Source organism: Ursus americanus, chromosome 3 (genome assembly GCF_024610735.1).
Source record: "Ursus americanus isolate L20-20 chromosome 3, mUrsAme1.1.p, whole genome shotgun sequence".
Lineage (NCBI taxonomy): Eukaryota > Metazoa > Chordata > Mammalia > Carnivora > Ursidae > Ursus > Ursus americanus.
The window spans coordinates 51597373-51615421 of NC_142129.1; the positions used below are offsets into that span (position 1 = coordinate 51597373).

The 18049-nt window shown below is 45.1% G+C and overlaps 1 protein-coding gene across 7 annotated transcripts in view; it reads left to right on the forward strand.

The window, feature by feature from the left end:
• RAPGEF5 (Rap guanine nucleotide exchange factor 5) overlaps positions 1-18049 on the forward strand; it is a 328587-nt gene that overhangs the window by 62942 nt on the left and 247596 nt on the right. The window lies entirely within an intron of this gene.

Here is an 18049-nt window from a genome sequence, read left to right on the forward strand (position 1 = left end):
GCTGCCAGGTGCGGTCGGGTTGGTTCTGAACCCTGGCTGCCCATGTTAGAGGCGCCCGAGGTGTAGGCAAACTCTCCGTGCTGGGTCCCACTCAGGCCCATGAAATCGGAAGATCTGTGAGTGTAGCCCAGGCTTGTTGTTGGGCAGCCCGGTTGAAGATCGCTGATCCAGGAGAGGGAGAAGATGGGCAGCCAGAAAACTGGTATTTTCCGAGGATCTCCTATGTGCTAAACAATTTACCTAGTAGTAGCTGATACCTACTGAGTGCTTACTGTGTGTCAGGTGCTGTTTTAAATCTATTGACTGGTGTTCATAACAGTCTCCCGAGGCATTACCTCCATGTCTCAATGCAGAAACTGAGGTGCAGAGCAATCACAGAGCTCATGGGTGATAAAGCTCAGGGTGATTCCAGAACTCACGCTCTTGTCTGCTACATTTGGCTACCTCACAGTGACCCTGGCCATTAGGAATCGAGGCCGTAACTCAGAAATCCCTGAACACAACGCAGATGATTTCTTATTCATGCTATCTACTCAGTGAGGGGGCATGAGGAGAAGGGAGTAGGGGGAGAGGGCAGGGAGCGCTCAGCTCCAGAGAGTCACTCAGGGACCCAACCTGAAGAGGTTTCACCATCTTCTAAACTGCAACACGTGTGCTTTTCAGCTCAACCAGAAGTAATACACGTCATTTCCGCTCACTTCATTGGCTACGACTGGTCACATGACCCGCCTAGCTGCAAAGTGGTTGGACACCTAGGCGAGCAAATGCAAAACCTGATGGCACTAATTTCTGTGCCACATTCCGTGAAGTGGCTATTGCTCCTGGTTCCAGAAGCAAACTTGGAGAGATGAAGAAATGTGCTCAAGAGAGACAAAACTTGGAGTTGGGCCTCACACTCAGGTGGTCTCCCTAGAATTCTTGTGCTTTTTTTACCCCGTCAGTGACTAGCTGTATACAACCGGAGGGACATCTCTACACCATTTAGCATGTATTTATCCTTGAGGGCATCTAGTAAATGCTGAACACCGCCACCAAATGTAAGGTAACGCTAGAAATTTCTTGGCTGTAAATATAGACAAGTGTGCTATTTTTATGAGGTAAGCTCATTAAATCATCAGGTGAAGTACCTAATGCCATCCCGGGAGCAGAAAGGATCGTGTTGGGTGCTAAAAATAAGGGACTGATTCACTGTGGGTTGCTAATGTATGTAGCTTCCAGAACAGCTGCCAGCCAGTAGCAGGGCTCCCGTCTGTGGAGAGACTGCCTTACACCGTTAGTGGCAGCTTTTTGCAGCCTCTGGATCTCTGCCATCCCCAACTGCTCCAGGTAGAGAGCTGACGAGCTAGAGAAGTGTTCTCTCGCTCGCTCTGGGGTACGCCGTGGCTATGGCTGTTGATTAACCCGCAGCGCGCACAGGGGGAAGCAATCCACTCAACTCAAGACCCCCCAGTTGCAACCTGAAACTTGGCGGCTGACGGACTCTCTCACCTCCTCCAATTGCTTGCGGTCTATTGTTGTGATAATTATATCTTAAAATGTTGGACATTCTCCAAATGGCCAGATACACCGAGGGGGGAAAAGGAGCATGTCCCGGGGTGGGAACCCGTCCTGTGTGTGCCTTCACATGGAGCTGCTGTGTCCCCGGGCACCAGCAGGTAGCCCCCTCTGCTGGCACCCGGAGCCCCAGGTGCCCCGTGCCTCTGGGAAGGAGACGAAGGCAGGAAAGCCTGTGGCAGCATGCTGAACCCAAGTGCGGGTGTGTATGTGGAGGCAGGCGGCAGTTCGGCTTCTTAACCGATAAAGGAAAGAGAAAGAAAAAAAGGCTTTGAAGGGAATAAGCATTATTGATGAGAGCTAACGGATAGATCCCTTCCCCTTTTTATAAGGCCCAGCCTGAGATGGGGATTACCTTCCCAGCAAGATCAGGCCCAGACTCTGGCTGGGGCTCCATAGGGCTCTGGGCCCCAAACTGAGCTGGCCGCTGGAAACACCTGGGGAACTTGAAAAGGCATTATCCAAGCCGTGCTCCGGAGCCCCTAAAACCATCTGGGCCCCCAGAAATACTTTACATCAGACGGCCTTGGGTGTTTCTAATGGCCAGGCAGGTTTTAGAGTCCATGCCAGCCCCACAGTGGAACATTTTGGACAGAATCAAAATGTTCCCAAGCACAGGGATAGGCCAGAGCAGGCCTGGGTTGGAGGAGAGGGGCTCAAGACAAATCACCTGTTACATGCAGGGAAATGAACTCAAGAACAGGCATCCAGGCTAGATCCGAAGGGGAAAAGAAGTGGTCGGGGTTCAGAGTAGGAAATGTGCAGCTGGGGCGCGTCTGATCATAGTCTGCCCCAGTCATCCCTTCGTGATGGGACCGAGGTCCTTTGAGCAACAGCTTTTATCGTCTCTTTTTCTTTTTCCACTCTGCACCATTGTAAAAATGTACATTAGTAAAAAGAAGAAAACTGGGATGCCTGGGTGGCTCAGTCAGTTAAGCATCTGTTTTTGGCTCAGGTCATGATCCCAGGGTCCTGGAATCAAGTCTCACATCGGGCTCCCTGCTCAGCAGGGAGCCTGCTTCTCCCTCTGCCTGCTACTCCCCTTGCATGTGCTCTCTCTCTCTCTCGCTCTATCTCAAATAAATTAATAAAATTGTTAAAAAAAAAAAACAGAAGAAGAAAATTAAAAGCAGCAGCATCCCTACCACCTAGAGTTACACTGCTAACCTTATGTGTACAGAGCACGTCCTGCTGGATTTCCTGTCTCTGGTTTGGACAGGCTGGTGGCACCATTTTGCCATCCTCCCGCCTTACTGCCAGCAGGTGCCTCGCTCCTTCAGTAATGTGGGTTTGCAGCCCAAGGCCCAGCTGAAAAGCTGAGCTGGGGTCAGCAGGCTGATGGGATTAAAGAAAGTCTGTGCAACACGGATTTACTGTTGGGGAGCTGCACGCGAGCGGCCAGCATGCCGGCCACAGCCACTGGCTGGTACTGGCTCAGAATCACAGGGTCAGCCTGGCGGAGACCACCTGGTGGCCATTTCATAAACCAGGACACCAAAGTTCAGGAAGGTAACCGTCAAGCCCAGCTATCTACCTTCCCTGGCTATGAGTTCTCCTATCCCTGAAATGTAACTGTGGTTCTGGCAGAGGAATCTGGTGACTCCTAAGGAACATGATTAATGAATGGGCTACCAGAAACAGTGGAGCAAAGTTCGCTGGAGCTTAACTTTGTGGGAATCCTTGATTACCACTGGCTTACGTATTTGCATAACCTAACCGTGGCTTAGTGGGGGAAATCCATCCAAAAGACCCAACAAGGGTCTTGCATTCCTACATTTTGTGTGTGTGACAATACCCCCAGCTACCCCTTCCTCCCTTTCTTACTATCTCCCCCTGCAGTGTGGTTACGTTTGGTGGAGCCAGCCTTTGTAATTTTTGAGTATCTTAATAATGGCCTTTTAAATAGATTTACTTGTAAAACATTTGTAGAGGTTGGAAAACTTTTTCTTAAGGTCAGATACTAAATATTTTAGGTTTTATGAGCAATAGGGTCTCTATTGCAACTTCTCAACTTTGTTGTTGTCACATAAAAGCAGCCATAGACAATGAATGCGTGTGACTGTGTTCCAATAAAACTTTATTTACAAAAATAGGGGGCCAGCCTGCCAAACTCCTGTTCTTGTGTATAATTACAGCCTATCTGAAAAGTCTTAATTATTTGATGAGATGCCAGAAGAGAAATCACTGAATCTTTAGAGCGTGTGTCCAGATCTATTCATCAAAAAAAGTTCGCTTTGTTCTGAAAACTCTGCTTTCCCCATTTTGTAATGACTGCCAGAGCAATGATCTTGCCAAACGTGTGTGTCAGGGACTCCATGTGAATCTATTCCTAGCGTAGAATTATTGAAGCTCAGGCTAGACACAGTTCATGGGTCTGTCCATGACATTAAAGCAGGTGAGGGATGGGATATCCACCACCTGTGCAAAAATTTCAGTTGTTTAAGCAGAAAATGCTGTCAAGGTAGTTAATTTTTTGTTATGATTGATTTCTGTGTCAGTTGTGAAAACAAACCACCCTAAAACTTAATGCCTTAAAACAATAATTATTTATTTAGCCTACGAGTCTAGTCACCTGGGTGGTCCTTGTGGTCAAGGCCAGGTTCACATGATAAAGACCGCGCTTGCTCACGGCACTGGTGGGTTGGCTTGGAGCTGGGCTGGCGCAGCATGGCCTTCCTCACAGTCGGATGGCTGCCAGCTAAGGCAGTGGTGGGCGGGGCAGGGGCTCCTGGATCCCAGGTCTCTCCTCCAGCAGGCTGGCTTGGGATTGTTGACATTGCAGTCCCAGGGGCCAAGATTGTGAATGGAAGCCTGAACGGTCGGTCTCCTGAGACCCAGGCATTCCGTGGGCTTAAGCAGTCACAAGAGCAGTTCATACTCAAGAATCTAGGAATCTAGACTCTGCCTCTTAATGAAAGGAGTGCAGAGCAATAGTGCGGAAGCAATAGTGCGGAAGTTCCCAGATCCAGGGAGATGTGGACAATTTGGCCATTACTGCAATGAATCTAACAGAGTTTCTAAGAAAATAGAATAATTGTCTTGTAAAGATAGGACAGGAGGGGCGCCTGGCTGGCTCAGTTGGTTAAGCGGCTGAGTATTGATTTTGGTGCAGGTCATGATCTCAGGGTTGTGAGATCCAGCCCTGTGTCAGACTTGGCTGGGCATGGGACCTGCTTAAGATTCTCTCTCCCTCTGCCCCTCCACAATCTCCTCTCTCAGAAAAAAGAAAAAAAAAATGTTAGGACGGGAAACTCTATTGATGGTATCATTCACATGGTTGAGATGGAAACAGAACCAGCAGGATTGACATGTATTTTCACAGCGTTTGAAGCCTTTCTTATTGTTGAATGAATCCAGACTAGGTCTTAGATTTAATTCCTGTCCACCTCACAAGCCTTTCCAAATCCCATTTTCCTAGTGTGCATAATTGTGCTTTACCTGAAGAAAGCCCTGGGTATGACCGTTCAAGCTGTCAAAAGAGAAATTAGAATGTATTCTTTGATTGATAAGAATTTTTTTAATTTTTAACCAAAGTTTTTTTTTATAGAGTTCCTTGAAATACTGAGTGCTCTATTTGCCATATAATTTACTTCCCACAAATTTGGCATGAAGATTTTCTGGGCACTCTTATCACATGAAATGCAACCTATCCGTATTTTTCTCAGGACTCCTTATATATTGAGACGATCCTCTTAGTTTTGTTTTCACCATGCTTGAATATACGGAAAGGCCAGATCTGCAACAATAGTACCTCTGGTTTTTTTTTGTTTTTTGTTTTTTCCTTTTTAGGGGTCAGTCCACACCAGGGCTGGGGCAAAAAGCATTGGACAAAGGTTGAGCAGATGTGAGGTATAGTCGCCATTCAGTGAGATGGCTCAGGTGGCAGGCTTGGAGCCAGGAGATCCAGGTTTGGGTCTCACCTACAAAGGTTTTCTTTTTTATAACCCATGGTTTAAGTCCTCTTGCCTTCATTTCATTAGTGTGGGAACCTCCAGGATCTATCCCTGCGTGATTCTACTTATTAACTGTGTGACTTCTCTGGGCCCCAGCTTTCTTCTCTGTAACATGGGGCTGATGGTACTTACCTTAGTAATTTCACGGGAGGGTAAGGATCAATGAAGAAATGAGAAGTGAGTTTGCCATCAAGCTCCTGAGGATTGAACTTTCGAGTACCTCACTTGCATGGCTTTCTTCTAGATCAATATGCTTTTATGCCTCATTTTGTATTTATAGTTTTGACTCTATCAGAGTTTCTCAAGAAAAAACAAAGAATAAGGAGTGTTGTAAAGATTAAAGGAAATAATAACAGTATACTTATGTTTGTTAATTTATAAATAAATATAAATAATAAAAGAATAAGGCTGGCTTTTCAGGATGTCAAAACCTGAACATGCCTCTGGAGAAAACATTAAAGAAGTGTTTTATCAGGGCTCTATAGCTTAGAATTGGGGACGTAGTTCTTTCATTTAAAGCTTTCACCTCTAATTAAATGCAAGTACTGCTGAAATGGGTTGTACAGAGTCTTAGCTGCCATTTATACTCCCGAGTGTGTGAGTTATAGTTCCTGAGAGCAGATTTAATAGGGAAAGGAGAGAAAGTAGATAGCATGAGAACCTAAAATGAGTGGGGGAGAACCCAGAAAGAGAAAGTAGGGGGACGTCTAAGGTAAGAGCTGCGCAATGACCAAACACAAGGGACGCCAGCCACGGTCCCGGGAGAGGGCTCCGCGCACCTTTATTACTGGGTCCTAAGTGAGGTCCAGAGACACTGGGAGAAAGTTTGAAAGTCCTACACCAAATGTTCACAAAGCATTTATCTCTGGGTGGCACGAATATTACTCTTTCTCTGTGTGTATGCACACTTTTATTTTCCCTCAATTATAAAATGGACATGAATCTGCTGTGTCAGAATTTTTTTTTAACATTTGAGAAAGAGTCTACATTTCAAAGCAAAGAGTACAGAGAAGAAATCTGATGCTATTGGACTAAAAATGGACTGCATTGCTTAGGGCTTAGACAGTGTTTCAGACGAAGGCCCTTTTTGCTGGCTGGTTTTATATTTCCAGACAAGCATACCTATTTCAAAGAAGCATTTTCCTCCGTGAAGCTGATTCAGGCTAAATAAGATTTTTTAAAGCTATATAAAAGCGAATCTAATTTTCTTATGGAAACGCGATTAGGATAGAAACCTTTACTAGGGCTCATTTAATTTAATTCAATTTTATGACCATTACTTATTGAGTGCCAATAGGTGGAAGGTTCGCGATGAGTAAGGCTTGAACCCTGCCCTCGAGATGTTCAGAGCCAAGTGAATGAGTCAGGTGCAGAGGCCAGAGCTGTCCTGCCATCTGTGATAAGTACTCTAGCCCTCTTAACTCTTGCCACCTCAATGTTTTGGTCTTGATCCCAGAGACACAGGATTTTGGACAGCACTGCCTATGGAAGGCATCTTCTATCACAGCTGTTCAGCAAGCATCCCCACCAACACAGGTGCAGATTTCAGCCCTGTTCCATACGTTGGATTTTAAAAGCTTGGCCCCATTCTCTGGCTCCCCCATGGAGACCTCATCCCCAGATCTGCTGGAATATTCTAGAACACTTTGCAAACTCCCCAGCCTTGCCTATGTCACTCCTATTAGGTCTCATTTACACAAGCATGGCACCCCCCTCTCCTAACAAAAAGGGAAGTGAAATTCAAAATGCCTGTATGTGATTTGACCTAGTTTCTCCTAATTACCCCAAACATCTGTACTACCCTCCTATACCCATATTTCTTGTAAGGACCATGAAATAGAGGCACAGTATGTGGAGGGAGAAAATGAATTCCACTAATCTGAGAAGGCTTCCTGGAGGAGATGCATTTAATTTAAGCCTAGAAAGGTGGGTGGGATCTCTATAAGGAAAGGGCCAGATTTGGGCAAATGGAAGGTGGGTTTTGGGTGGCAGCTACGGAGTCTGCTCTGGAATAGCTTCACTGCTTGTGGACAAGTGCTGCTCAGGGGAGGGAATTAAAGGTAGAGAAATGATTGGCAGTGATTTTGCAAAGAATTTTGGATACAGGTCTAAGGAGTTTTGCATTTGTTCTTTGTGCAAAAGAGATTAGCCTAAAATATGGTGGAGTGGGGAGCATCCCCAGAGTCATGTGTGCTGAAAGTGAGCACAGAATCCCTCTCTGAAGACCTCTCTACACAGCCTTTATCCTTAGTTTCTCTCCGTAAGCCAGCTTGCCTAGCATGGGCTGATACTCCTATAACAGAACTTCATAATCAGCCCCCAGAGGCCTGCAAAAGTAGATGCTCTCTGAGCAGAGAGTTATTTCCTCCTCTTCTTCTCTACAAAGAAATATTTATTGAGTCTAGGCCAGAACCACAGGAGTGCCCTGGTTAAGCCTCAAGGCATCGAAACTTCACAAACAATCATTCCTCGTCCAATTCAAACACCTGAATCCAGGAACCTGCACCAAGTAAAGGGAACATGTTGTGAGAAGTAGGTTCCCTATTATTTTGTGAAAAAGACCAGGTATTCCCTCTTGCCAACCTCCATCATAGGCGAAGGAAGTACATTCAGCACATAAGGAGGCAAACAGATCTCCGGGAAAAAACACATTAGAGAAATAATCCCTCCAGAGTCATTCTGAAAATTGCCTCTGCTGATCCACGATGGGGAAAACAAAGTGCATTTGATGAATTCAGCCGAATAAAATCCTGGAAAGTTATCTGAGTTAAAAAATTTCAAAGCAGAGCTTAAAAGCATTAGCTGGCTTTTGCGAGTGGGGTAGGAGCGCGCGTGCACACGCATGCACAAGCAGAGGCAATTCATGCCTTAATGGTGTCGCTTTTCGTCAGCTAGTGCCCATAACTTCAAGTAGTGCCATTTATTGTTCATTTCCTACAGGGAGAGGGAGGTGGAGGGCCAGCGAGAGGTGTGCCTTTTAAAACCGACTCCAGGAGTAAATGAAATCATACAGTCTTTTTCACTGGGAGGAACGGGATTCTCTTACGTTATTGTTGAAAAAGTTGAAGCGTTGGGTCTCGTGGGTAGGACTTCATCTTGAAATTTTATGGCTACATCTAAAACCTAGAACAAAGACATCTGAAATACATTTGGGGGCACGCGTCCAGGGAAGCAAGCAGAATTCTTACTATTTTAACCTTTATCCGCTAGGTGTTCTTTATTCTTGGAACAGGCCATGAGAGGGAGGAACCTGGAATTACCTGCTCCCTCCCTCCAGTCCCTGAACTTGCCTTTGTAACACCTGGCTGGGGTGTGATACAGATCTGGTGTCCCGTGGCACAGGGCTTTGTGGAATCCGGCGATGGTAGAGGCTCTGGGCGCCTGTCCCACGGCGGCCCACTGCCTGCACAGAACCCCTCTCCGTGGTGGCTGCCAGGGCAGAGAAGCAGCCAGAGCTCTGACACACAGGTAAGGCAGAGAGCATCTGCGGAGGTGTGGAAGATGTGTCCAAGAGGGAGAGGACCAGGATAATCCATTGTTACCCTGGATTGTTATAATGATTCTAGAACAATCGTAAAAGTAAGCATTTTCGAAAACTTTACAATATGCTCTTAGCTGACTGGGTTTGAGGACCATCGTCCCACTTGTGCCCTTAGGCAGCAACAGAAATCCAGGAGTATGAAGCTAGGAAGTCGTTTTTAAGGTCTCGCTCGGTGTCCTCTCTTGTTGTAACTGTGGCTAGTGATTTATCTGGATTCAGAGTTCTACCAGGGACTTGTTGAGCCCAGGAAAGCAGCCCTAAAGAGCAAGCCTGAGAGGCTGTTCCAGAGTGTGCCTCATCATTAGGTTGTAACTGAATACTTACTAAGCCCCAGGCCGTCTAAGAGCAGGACATACAAGGAGAAGAGCGCACAGAGCCCACTTTCTAGGTCCTCGCTTTGCAGAGGGGGACCTTTTGCAGCAGCCCTTGCTGGCCTCACTGGCTCACGTTGAGGGGGGTCCAGGGTCTATGCTCAGGATCCTCAACATCTATTTGAGTGGATCTCACTCCCTTCAAGGCCTTGCTCGGATGTCCCCTTCTCAAAGACCTACCCGGAGCACCCTGTTTTTAGATTGCCATACCTCTTGATCCCCTCGCGCTACTGTTTTGTTTTTCTTTCCATACATACATCATCATCTTCTTTTTTTTTTTGAAAGATTTTATTTATTTATTTGTCAGAGAGAGAGAGAGCGCACAAGCAGGGGGAACAGCAGGCAGAAGGAAAAGCAGGCTTCCTGCTGAGCAAGGAGCCCAATGCAGGACTCGATCCCAGGACCCTGGGATCATGACCTGAGCCGAAGGCAGACGCTTAACTGACTGAGGCACACAGGCGTCCCTACATACATCTTCTAACACATAAAATTTAATTCATGTTATGACTATTATTTATGAACAGTTTCTTCTTACCAAGAAGGTAACCGCCCCCCTCCCAAGGAAAATATTTTTGCCTGTTTCATTCACTGTTTTGTTCACTGACGTATCCGAGGTGCCTACTTGTAACCGACTGCTAGCGTAACCATCAGCACAGCCCTGGATGCCCTGGGTCCCCTGGTTGTGCTTGACTGGGGTTGGGCTGTGCTCTCATCTGAGCAGGCTTCTGGACCGTGCCTGAGCCAGGCTCTCTGTTCCACAGCTCAGACCACTGCTTGCTTCTCCTTCCTGACAGAACAGTGACGACTACAGGGATCTGGGGTTACATCTTACACAGCTGTGTGCCAACAACTGGGAGCAGAGACGGTTTCTCTCTCATTTCTATCTTATCTCTGATCACAGTGCCTGGGATTTCATAGGAGCTCAATGAATGTTTATGGAAATGAAACTCCATTGGCAATGGCATTTAGTCCCTCCTTTCCCAAACACAGGATGAGCCTGATTATGCACTGTTTCTGTCACCCAGGAGCTGGCTCTATCGAACTGCCTGTCTCTAGACGCAGCCATGTGCAGTGAAAGGAACGGTTGGATGTGGGGATGGGGACGTGGTTCTTGTGTCTCAGCACCAGTCCTCACCACAGCTTTTCCCTCTTCTATTCCTCCAATTCCTCCCCAGTGAGTTGCTCTAGTCCCTGCAGATAGATGCCCACTGTCCTTGCTGGCCTTCCTGCCATCCCTGAGTCAGCCTGGAGTTCATCAAACCCCTCCTTGCCGACTGGGCCCCAGATCTCCACTATCAGAAATATTATTTACATCTCTCAGCTCCTTTCTGGGTTACCCAAGATAAGCAAGGGGAGGAACTAGAAAACAGGGCACGAGGGCCAAGAGATGTCTGAAAGAACTCGAATGGGTCATCAGATCTTTCTGGGCCAAGAGTCACGTCTTTGACTTGTGCTCGATGGTGAGTTCCATTTCTAAGAGTCAGCAGTCTACACCTGGGTCAGGTGATGGGTTGCAGCAGAATTCCTTCATGGTCTCTTCAGTTCTAGAAGGCTGACTGCAGGTGTTTCCAGCCACTTCTTCCCTCTCGCCAGGGGCTTCTAGGAAGTGTGCAGCAAGCTGGAGATACTGCAGAGTCCCCTGTGGCTGTAAGGTAAGAGCTTGTGTGAGGGGAAGAAGCCCTTCTCACCAAGCTAGATCCATTCTCTATAGTCCAGACAGGCTTTAGAGAGGATTGCTGGTATTAGACAGTCCTCAGTCCATTGTTACAACCAAGAGAGGGAGGCCAAAAGTCTTGAAGGGGATCACCATTCCCTCATGCTGCTACTTCTCCGGGGAGGTATCTTTATAGTCAGAGCCAGATCACATGGGGCTGAGAAGGGAATCTAGTTCCTTTCAATGTGAGTACAATCCTCTGACAACTTGATTTCCTTGCTTCAAGACTTTGACTGCTGTGGTCATCCATGCCCATTGGCCATTTGGAGAGGGGACAGCTGTGGGGACCCAGATCCCTATATTAGCTACTAACAAGTCGTTGATGTCCTTTAAGAGAATGAGGAGAAGAAAGCTTGGGGGTAAGGAAACAGTGTACCTAGTCCAAACTGTCAGTCCTCTGTCTTTTTCTCAAGGTTGCTACCTTGTCAGGACATTTCCCATGCTTCTGCCATACAGCACGTCCCCTACCCCACACCTATCCACTCCTCCCATACCTGCTTTCTCTAGCCTCAACAAAATAGGATAGGAAGTGGTCAGAAACTCCAGTTGGGGTCCCAGCAGAAACATGTGAGGTTGTCATCACCTTCAAGTTTTGAGTCATCAGAAGATGAGGGAAGTCCCCTCCCCATCGTTCCATCAGAGCTGCCCAGCTTCTCTATCCCCAAGTATAGGTATTGCAGGGCTGACCCACTGGTAGCCTGAGGCTGGGATTCCTTGGAGAATCCCACCATCAGAAGGAAGCTCTGTGTAGTCACCCTTTCCCTCAGCTAAGGCCCAATCATCCTGATGGGGAGGAGACAATGGGTAGGTTGGTATGGCCAGTTTAATACTTGCCAGGTCCTTGGTTCGATTTAGCATGCCCATTGTGAAAACAAAGGACTGGTTAAAAATGAGAAGAAAGCTATATAGGGAAATAAATCCTGGATATTTCTATTGATGTTTGAATTTCCATCGTATCTGGAACTGGGATATTCAACCCTTTGTCATGCAGGATATTGGCCTGTGATTTGGTCTGGTCCATTTGGGTTGATATTAATTTTTAAAATGTGTGATAGCACTAACAGAGACTCCCACCTACGGACATAATTGTAATTTACAAGTGCCTGCTGTATCTGGGAAATCACTAAAGGCAGCGCTCACCCAGGCTTTGCTGTCGGGTAATATTGTTGCCTATCTATGTATCATGATCGTTTCTAAATATTTGTTGTGGCTCCTGTGAACCGTATAAAGGGCCCACAATGGGTAGAAATCATGATTATAACAATACTTCCCTGATTTCAGTTCTTGGCCAAGAGGTGTGTTCAATGTCATCTGCTATTTGCTTCTTACTAGCTCTTTCTAAAAGAATTGATTCTCAGTGAGTGGTGTTTGGTGATATCGTCTCTTTGGAAATGTATGCTCACCAACTTCAGGTACAAAGTATTCCTCCATAGAAAATAAAAATACATAAAGGCTGATTGAAAATTCAGGAACCAACTAACTAGTAATTATAGCATCATTCCGAAATGGCCAGCTGTATACCAGGGAGTTCCCTGGATAGCCTGAGAAGGATTCAGGAGAAGTCCTAGTTCATGTGTTTGCTTCTCTTTTGATGGATGCCCCCATGACGCTGTGATCCCTTAGACGTCTGGGAGAAGAAACACTGAGGGATGAATGAAATGCCAGTTAATTCCATCATGGCACTTACTGACATCCTGGGGAGGCTCAATTTATCCCTAGGGGACTCTTTACAGGGAAGCACATCTGGTGAGAAGTGTAGATTTTTGTCCTAATTAGCCAAAAAGGCAATTACAAGTCCTGGAGTTGGCAGTGGAGGATGTCACTCTGCGACCCAGCAGAACTGGGCAGATTCCCATCCCTCCTCTGTGTGCTGTGCTCGGTGAGCTTGGGAGCGTTCGCAAAGACTGGGTTCATGTTCTGTAACTGGAGCATGAGCTACACACGGCAAATTACAAGCAGGTGAAGATCTGAGTTCAGACCCTGGTTTCTCTAGTTATCAATTTGTGGCTCTCTCAGCTCATACAATGGTGATTACCATAGCCACTTGCTGAGAACATTCGGAAAACTTTGAGGCAACATCCAAATGTAAGCCACATTGTCACCATTACAGTACACGCCCTTATGCTCACTTTCTTTCCTTTACTTTATCTTATTGTAAATAGTGAGCAGTGTCTTTAAAAAGAGCTAATAATTCCTTGAGTTATATCTTCACGCTTCCCCTTCACATTGCCCGTTAGAGATCTTCTGACAAGCCCTGGGAAATCACCCATCCCGGCCCCCTCTTTCAGAGATAAAGAGCCAAGGTGGCAACTGGTCTTCCTGAGAGGAGTTGAGGAATTTTTCAGTTGTAAGAATCTAGGGGTGGTTTTGTTTTGTTTTGTTTTGTTTACCTGCCTAATAACCCCCTCAAGGTGAAACCCTGCTGGGGTAATTAAGGTAAAAATCAGCAGTAACATCCTTCATTGATTTTCCAGTACAATATGGAATTTTGTGTACTTTTAAAAACATCTTAACCAAGGTTTGCATTCATTAATTAATAATGTAAATTGAAATAGTGTGCTCCTTTATTATTGTTTAGTCTGGGGAACTAACCATTCCATTCCAGCCTGAGTGTTGGCACCCTTATGAAATCAAAGCTTCTTCGATTCATCGTATTGGATTGGATAAGTGATAAGGAGTTTCACTGGTCTCTGCCCTAAAATGCATAGGTGTTACAGTAGGAGGTAGCTGATGTGAGTCAGAGACCTTGACGTGTGAGTCTTGGATAACCAGAAGGAAGCACAGGTTGGGTATTGTAGGAAGATCACCTGCATCTTGGTGATCACAGATATTTAGGTGATAAAGATTATATCAAGGACTTGCAGTTCAAGTCGTAGTAAACCTAGAATACAGAGTCATAGATTTAGAGTTGGAAGGCACTTCAGAGATCATTTAAACTCCTGCTACTCAGGAGGGTGGTCCAGACGGCCAGCGGCATCAGCATCACCTCGGAGCTGGTTAGAAGTGTAGAACCTTGGCCCCCACCCCAGCCCATTGAATCAGAGTCTGCATGTTACAAAATTCCCAGGACCAAAAGGCACATTAAATCTTTAGATGCACCAGTCTAACCCATCCCTCTTGTATTATAGATAAACGAATTCACAGCAAGTCTAAATGACCAATCCGAGAGCCTACAGCAGGTCACTGGCAGACAGGAGCCATCCCATCTCATAATGTGGTTTTTAGATCTGTGAATTTGAGCACAGTGAGTCATGGGCCTGGTCTCAAAATCAAAGGTTGGTTTTCCCAGTGAAGTGTGCAATAGGAACACCAAGCAATATTGATTCAAGAAGTCCGTTCTTATGCTTAAACTAAAATTTCTCCACCATCTGTAAAAGCGTGCTAGTCTCTAAAGTACCGCACTTCTCCTGGGGGCAGGTTATTCTGATTGCACGTTGGGTATTTAGATGCCTTGGGAATTGGTTAACATGACCGCAGAGAGGAACGTGGCTTTGCGTCCACGGCCTGTGGTAATGCAGTACCATGTCGTTAACTTCAAGGCCTTTGCTCTTGCTGCTTCTTCCACTTGTGTTGCCCCACCTCCAAACCTCCCACTAGCAGACTCCGTCTTCTCATCCAAGTTTCATCCTTGGAGAAGTTTTTCTTCTTCACTCTAGGTCAACCTCCCTCCTCATCCCGTTCTCTTTAGTCACTCTCTATCCCACGGTCTTGTTTTATTTTACCCATGGCAACTATTAATTTAAATTATTTAGTTTAATAATTTATTGTCTGACTTCCCTCGCACAACCTGTATGTTTGATGAGCAGGGACCCGGCCCCGCATATGCACCAGGGCATCTCTGTTCAGCTACAACAGTGCTTCACATATGGTGGGGGCTCAATGATTGTTTGCTAACTGAATGAATAAGTAATTTAGAACAAGGTTTGCCATGTTTATAGCAAGGATAATCATCAGTAAGAGCTAACATTTACTGACTTTAGCCATGTGTTGGGCAGTGTGCTGTGGGCTTCATACACAAATGGTCTCATTTCATTTAATATTATTAAAGTTTCAAAAAGTGGGCACTAGCATTGACTGCTTGGAGGTTGTGGCATTAAATGAGTCTTCTTAAAACTGGGGAAACTGACTGAAACCCAACTTGACTTCAGGACATTTCCCTAAAGGAAAGCCCCGAGGGCCTTCTGCATAAAGTGGTTGACACTGGAGGAGGATCTCAAGGATCCAGACTAAACTTGGACCAGGGAAATCATTATACCCAAAATTGTATCTCAATACCCTTGTCAGTTTTCCTTTGAGTACATGAATAGGGACAACCAGACATAGAGAAATGGATGGGAAAGAAATGTCGTGATAAGCCTTCTAAGTGATGATGGAAAAATGAACTCTTGGCTTTTCCCCCTTGCATGACCTACAAAACCACTGGTAAGAATAAGTTGTGCATGGAGGAGCATGATACCAACCAGAGGACAATCCTTGATCTTCTCAGTTTTCACCAAGGAAACAAAATGAAGAGGCCAATTTTGGCCTCAACCATCAGTACATTTCATGCACCTACAAGAAGATAAAGGGCAATCAACTTGCCCTCATGATGGCAACTCAGCAATCCTGCCCAATTTTTTTTCCCCCAATTTAAAATGTCCCAGAGCGCTCAGTCCCCATCCCACTTCCCATCTTGGCTTCCACCAGCTCCACACATCCATACCAACAGCAGCAACTGGCTGACTCAGTAGGACTGGGCCCACCAACTGATCGGGAAGTCAGCCGGAAAGGCACATCTATAATGAGAAGCAGGAGGATGGAGGGAGGATGGAGGGAAAAACAACTTGAGTAAATGCATTTCGTTCCAGAGAAGAGCTTTTTAAAAAACTGCTTAACATTTAAAGTTCTATTATTATTTTTGGCAGCATGTTGAGTCCATGTCTCTTTTTGGCTACTTTTCTAGTACTTTATGTATCTGGAAGCAAAATTTGCAACTGATTTCAGTAACACTGGGAAAGAAATTTTTTTTTCAGTGTAATTATAGGAGGTATTTAAATGTTATCTAAATGTTATTTTGTGTACTCACCAAACAAGAGGCACAACTTAAAATCACCACATAAAATTACCTATAATATAATTTGTTTATATATCATTGACATAGAAAATGCCTTAAGTACTAGTCATTACAGAATTAATTGTATAACTAAAAAAATATCCAATAACATATAACCCATAAATTCCAAATCCATTACCCAATGAAAAAAACAGATGGGTTTATAAAGCCGTGGGTTGTACCTTCCTTCACATGGTCAGTGGGGGGGCTTTATTTTATTTTTATAAACTTTTTATTAGGGAAAATTTCAGATATACATGAAAACAGAGGGACTATGCACCCACCATCCAGCTTCAACAATTACCCATTTATTGACCCTGTGCATCGATGGTGGGGGTGGGGAGGATGATGGTACGTCCTTACAATAGTTGGAAAGGCAAAAGGATTGTCTATCATGGCAGGAATGTGTCTATAACTGGTTGTCCATAGTAACTGTTGGAAGCTGTAGGTAAAATAGGTGGTTCACAAGCTTCGTCCTGACTTCTGCTTTAAGGTACCAGGCAAAAAAAAATGTCAAGTTTGTAAGCATTAATTATCTACCATGAGCCCATCATTGTCCTAGATAGTGTGTTGGATTTAAGTAGCTGTTAAGATATTGGAATGGTAGATCGTTTCCATTTGCCTTTCCACATGTGGTTTCCCCATTACCCCACCCGGCTCTGCATCTCAGTATAGAGGTTGATCTGTACTATACCAAAAGTCCCCCCGTCTTCTGGCTTCTGGTGGTCGGTGGGTTTAAGCTCATTTTACAAATGATAAAGTGAAGATATGGAGAAACCCTGACTTTTCAAAGATCATAGTTTACTTGTGGCTGAAAGGGGGCTATATGCCAGGACCCTCATCTTTAGGCTGCTGATTGTCATGACAATGAAGAAGTAGCTCTATAATGGTCCTTAGATACGTTCAGGTGGTGGAATGTAGGTGGCATACTGACTTAAGCCAAGCACCACAAAGGAAAAAACTAAGCCACTGAATGCTAGTATCTTTTTTTTTTTTTTTATTTTTTTTTTTTTTATTTTTTTTAAAGATTTTATTTTTATTTATGTGACAGAGAGACAGCCAGCGAGAGAGGGAACACAGCAGGGGGAGTGGGAGAGGAAGAAGCAGGCTCACAGCGGAAGAGCCTGACGTGGGACTCGATCCCGGATCGCCAGGATCACGCCCTGAGCCGAAGGCAGACGCTTTAACGACTGCGCTACCCAGGCGCCCCTGAATGCTAGTATCTTACATACACAACTTGTAGTTGGTAAGAACAGTTTTTAAGAAAAAGTTTGTGAAGAAAAACTCACAGTTGGACATGCACTATTCACTAACTTTATTTTCTGCAAGTTGGGAAAAGCCCGCGGTTAATTGAATTTTAGAATTAGAGAAGTTCAGACATGCAGATTAAAATGTTTCTGCTTTTGCTTCTATAATCTCTCCTTTGCCAGCCAACAGTTCTGTGAGTCAGTTGCACTTAAAAGGAAACTCTAACCCTTTTGGAAAGTAAACCCTGTCAAACCCTGTCATCGCTATTAATATCTATAAGGAGCCAATGGCATCTCTTTGCACAGTCAATTCTAACTTTCATTATCTCCCCTTTTGAAATATGGACTCCTAAAACACCCAGCTGAGCTCTATCTTTTAACTTCATTCAATCAACAAAAATTTATTGAGCGTAAATTGTGCACAAACTCTTCTGATCTCTCGGGACAGGTTACTGACCAAACAGATAAGAATCCCTGCCCTCCAGAAGCTTACATTCTAGCCACTTTGAAAGTAACTTACTCTTCAGATACTAATGGCATTTAAAATGTTGCTTTCTAAAGAAAGTAGAATCCATTA